The sequence below is a fragment of the Solenopsis invicta genome, unplaced genomic scaffold (assembly GCF_016802725.1).
Source record: "Solenopsis invicta isolate M01_SB unplaced genomic scaffold, UNIL_Sinv_3.0 scaffold_38, whole genome shotgun sequence".
NCBI lineage: Eukaryota > Metazoa > Arthropoda > Insecta > Hymenoptera > Formicidae > Solenopsis > Solenopsis invicta.
The window spans coordinates 298,410-303,667 of record NW_024105284.1 but is presented as its reverse complement, the minus strand read 5'-3'; the positions used below and the strand labels follow the sequence as shown (position 1 = coordinate 303,667).

Genomic DNA, 5,258 nt, shown 5'->3' with positions numbered 1-5,258 from the left:
GATCACTTACCAGGCTTATTAGAAGATGTTGACTTAGCAATAAGAGCAAGAATGTGGCTTCAACAAGATGGTGCTGCACCGCATTATGCACTCATTGTACGTGCCTTTTTAAATGCCAGTTACAATGACAGATGGATTGGACGAAGGGGTTCAGTTGAATGGCCTCCTTGCTCACCAGATTTGACGTCGCATGATTTCTTTTTATGGGGATACTTGAAAAATGTTGTTTTTGCTGAACGACCAACCACAAGAGATGATTTTATGGACCGCATTCGTAGAGCTTGTGCAGCCATTCCTAGAGCTACCCTGCTTAGAACTGTGGATAGTTTTCAAAACAGATTGCAGTTATGCTTCGAAGCCAACGGAGGTAATTTTGAACAATTACTCCGTGGGTAATTCATTTAAATAACAGTGTCAGTGAGAGGCGAGGGGACTCACGATAATCAAGCACCCCGACGTGAGAGACAAGGGGACTCACGATAATAAAGCACCCTAAAGGAAACAGAACTTACTACGTCCACGTCGTTGTTTCCGGGTAACGCTAAAAGTAAGATGAAAGTGCTTTTGATCTTGATATGACCTTCAAAAGGTCAGGTCGAAAAACTAAAAAATCCCTATGCTCATGTAAAAAGTGCCATTATTTAAGAGCCCATTGTCAAGAAACAGGTTCTGCGATCAAAAATAGGGTTTACTAATCAAAAATGCGTTATGAGCCCCAAACAACCTTGAAAATTGACCTCAAGGTCAAGCTAGTCAAAGTGATTAACACTTTTACAATTCATTGACTTTGTTTAAGCATTATGCACATTTGTGTTACCCAGAAAACCACGTCATTTCAGAAAAAGTACACCAGATCGTTTTTCAGGCATTTCACCTTCATTTTTGACCTTTCCAAGGTCGCAAAAACAATTTTTTCATAAGACATGTTTGATGTAAAATTTTCCGCTCTTTCGAAATCCGCAGTCAAAAATAGGGTGTTCCATTTAAAAAAACCATCGTGACCTTGAAATAACCTTCAAAATTGACCTCAAGGTCAAAACCAATGGTACAATTGAATGACCCCCTCTGTCCTGGTCAACTTTTATCTAAACCATTTTTTTGTAGATACCGTTATTTGGAAGATATTCGGGTCCATAGATTAAAATGACTCACCCTGTATATATATATATATATATTTTAACGACCTGTCTCTTTCCGCGCACGGGGCGGCGTGGGTTCGGCGGACGAGGACGCGGACTGAGGTCGCCAAAAGAACTAGACTGGTGTTGTTGGATAAATAAGCGAGTCTTTATTTCGCGTACGGTCGGTACAATGCAGAAGCGTGGCGTTCTGGCCACGGCGCGCGGACGGACGGATGGCGGTGACGCTCGGACGGACGTAACAAAGCTTAGAATTTACGCGCGGACGGACAAACAAAAATCAGAACGCGCGGACGGACGGACGGTATGTATACGCAAGATTTGGAACGGTCGGATTTTAAACGCGGTATCTTACACGGTGTTTATTTACAGGTGCGCGGGATTCCGAGCCGAGATTCTCGGAATTCGGAATCCTTGTTGACGCGCTGGTACCATGGCCTTGCCGAAGGCTGTGCCCACGGCACTGTGTAGACGACGCGCGCGCGGTACAGCTGCACTTCGGCCCGATCGCGACGCGCTGCGGTTAGTACCGCGATGTTCAGTGGTGGTAATCGACTCACGCTAAGGTCTCTTGGTGGAGGCGCGGAACTCCACACCCCAAGTCGTGAGTCGATACCGAGACAGGACGGCGGATCGGGGAAGTGCCGACTACCAGGATCTCCTGGTGGAGCCCAAGATGGACTTGAGCCCGTGAACCGGCGGTCTAGGAAAGCGGATGGCTCATGTCAAGATCGCTTGACTGAAGCTAAGGCACTTAACTCCGTTGAGCACTCGGAATAGACTTCCTTCTCGGACGGGAGATCGGACGGAGAAGAAGAAGTCTCGACTCTAGGAGCGGCGGCGCTTATATACGAGTCTCGAGGGCAGGGACGGTGCGGGGGTACGGAACGGTACGGAGTCGGTGGAGGACTCCCTGCCGCTCGAGATCGATCCAGCGGTCGCCACTCCGGTCGAGCGCGTGCGCGCGGAGATCTGTCGACGCGCGGATACGTAAACGCGCACTACGTCGATGTTTGAATTCTTATTGACGCTGTGCGCCGTGTTTTCGCTGTCCGGCGGTTGTCCGGCCGAATAGCCTAAAACGGTGGACGGTCCGAGGGAGGAGCGGAAAGACGGTTTGTTACTATATATATATATATATATATATATATATATATATATATATATATATATATATATATATATATATATGCGTACGTCATAATTGTAAATGAAAATATACATTCACACACATATACATATATGTATGTTGCGGAGAACGGACGACGGACGAGTGATGCCGGGTGAATTTAGATAAAAGAGAATTCTCGGGCAATCCGAGATATTTGGTATTTCGAGATTTCCTGTTACTAAGCGGATTTATGTATCGGAATTCCGCGTTACCATGCGCACGCTTGTTTATTAAAAAAGTGCAATTTGTTATTGGTGTTTTTTTTTGTCCTGAATACGCGTCTCGGCCTCACTACGCTTTTGGCCACCGAACAAGAGCAGACATAAAACGTGTGTGAATTCTTTATTTCAGTAAGACCATTAATTCTTTGAGCCTTCTTCTGAGAGTATTAAACGCGATCACATCGCTTCACGGCTTCATAACACAATACTATTATAATATAAACCACGATAAAATATGCGCTTGTTATAACGTATGCGCAAGTGACAATAAACAGAAGAACATCATTCCTTCGACGAATCCACGATCCAGGGTAGTGGCTCCTAGGCAACGTCCTTACGGATTCAGGGCCGCTGCCTCTAGGCGTCGTTGCGGTGGATACGCACATCTTCCTTGGACGTTGCCACGGTATGATGTGAATACACGAATAAATTAATACAAATTATAACATTTGCGATTTGTACAATAATAAATAAAATAAATCTTTGAAAATCCAGTGCGCAAAATTTAAGTGTTTCCCACTGAACAGATGTCATCAGACATTGGAAAAATGATGCAAGATTGCATCATCGTGCGCGATGCGAATTGTTTCGTTAATTACGTACAGAAACACCGTGAATAATTGCGAGTGCAGAGTCAGTCGATCTCAGACCACCGAACAGACAGGACATGCGACCGAGCATGCAAAAGGTGATGATGTAAGATTGCACCATATGCAACGCGAATTGTTACGTCGTAATCTATGGAACGTGATTAAGCTGTAACGCGGGATAGTTGTACACATTCGGTACATTAATTTACAGACAGTTTAATTTATTTTTGTAAGTGTACAATAAATATATATATATATATAGTTTATGTGGACTTGCCATATGTCACTTGCATATCCGTCGTTAACCAGCCAGCCGTTCTCACGTGCGCTCCTGCAACAATAAGTGCATAAACATTAAACTCAGTGCACAATACAAGCAAGAGATACTTACCTGTGTACCGACGAGCTTTACGCAACGGCGTGAGATATTACGCAACAACCGTGGACAGGAAGGACGAACCTGACCAATCGCGTACGTGGATTGCTGTAACAGAAAGAAAGAACAATTAGATAGTGTACTTTGGTAATTACTAGGTCAAATTACCTGATGACCGTGAGATCTGTGCAGGATACATCCAAAAGATAGGTGAAATAACCTAAGAAATGAACATTGAAAAATTAATATCCATTCGTCCGGTCTCAACCTCCTCGTGCGCGTATTACTTCATTCATACGATGAAGCATACTTCTTATTAGTCCTTTAATTTCATCCTGCGTATTCCACTCGTTTTCAGGAACTATTTGAAATTCTCGCAGTGTTTAAGGAGCAGGTACGTGATTTCGTAATTTTCTACCAAGGTGGTTCCACAAGTGTTTTATGGGATTTAAATCTGGACTATTTGCTGGCCAATCAAGTCGATTTATGCCAAGTTCATCCAAGAAATCAAGCACTCTTCTCGCAATGTGTGGTCGAGCATTGTCTTGCATAAACAAGAAATTATTTCCAATAAAGGGTACGTACGGAACAACGTATGAAATGAGTATTTCTTCCACGTATACGTCTGCGTTCATGTTCCTGTCAAAGAAATTCAGATCTATATGAGCATTTGCTAAAATTCTTGCCCAAATCATTACACCGCCTTTATTGTAACTACGCCTCTGACTTACAGTGCAATCTGCAATACGTTCTCCACTGCAACGATAAATTCGTTCTTGTCCATATAGAGAATAAAGACAAAAACGATTTTCATCGCTAAAGAGTACTTTGCTCCAGTCTGCATAAGTCCAGGCTCTATACTCATGTACAAAATTAAGTCGAGCTACACGATAACGACGTGTAAGCAAAGGTACAGTCGCTGGCTTACGCAAAAACAGATTTTGTTCCGTTAATCTTCTCCGAATAGTGTTAACGCATACATTCGTGTTGCAGACATCCCTTAGATTATTTCAAATTTGAACAGGTGTTCCATGTCTATCTCTTAATGAATTTAAAACAATGAATCGATCATCATTGTTTGTGGTACATCGAGGTCGTTCCGAACCAGACCTTCTCTAGAAAGAATTGGACCTAGAGTAAGCACGTTGCACAGTTGACACTGACAAATCAAGTGCTTCAGCAACATACCTTCGACTTCTGCCCACTTCAATTAAAGCAACAACTTGGGCAGCTTTTTCAGGATTTATCGTCGTCATAATTAATCAGTAATTCAAATGCAAATAAATTAATTATAATTTAAATTAAAATTGCACAAACCGTCTTGAAAGAAAAAAATCAAGAAAAAAAATTTCCCGAGACAGCACAAGTTTATCAAGATTGCCTTTAAAGATTAGGGCACAACAAAAATCTGCTAGACTTTCCGCATATACATTAATTACATTTATAGCATCGTATACGAATTTTTTTTACCAGAGAGCTTTCTTCCTCGGCCCTCTGTCAAAGGTGTCCTGAACAACCGCTTGAGACAGTATCTGAACACAGTGTAATACGAATTCGGGACACCGCTGACAAAGGAGTTAACAAACCACACGGTCCATATCCTTGTGGAATGCAAATACACATACACACACACGCACGCATACACTACACACACACACACACACACACAATCCACAAGAAAGGTTTGAAGTCTTTAAATATTGTAGAATTGACGAACCACGGGGTCCTTACCTTTGTGGTATGCAAATACACACACACACA

At 42.7% G+C, this 5,258-nt stretch overlaps 1 long non-coding RNA gene across 1 annotated transcript; it reads left to right on the top strand.

Moving 5' to 3' along the window:
- The first annotated feature begins 1,138 nt into the window (after positions 1–1,138).
- On the top strand, positions 1,139–3,387 carry LOC120359927. The gene is made up of 2 exons (XR_005576670.1): positions 1,139–2,254; positions 2,662–3,387. It is a non-coding gene; the product is annotated as an uncharacterized LOC120359927 (long non-coding RNA).
- Positions 3,388–5,258: the final 1,871 nt, after the last annotated feature.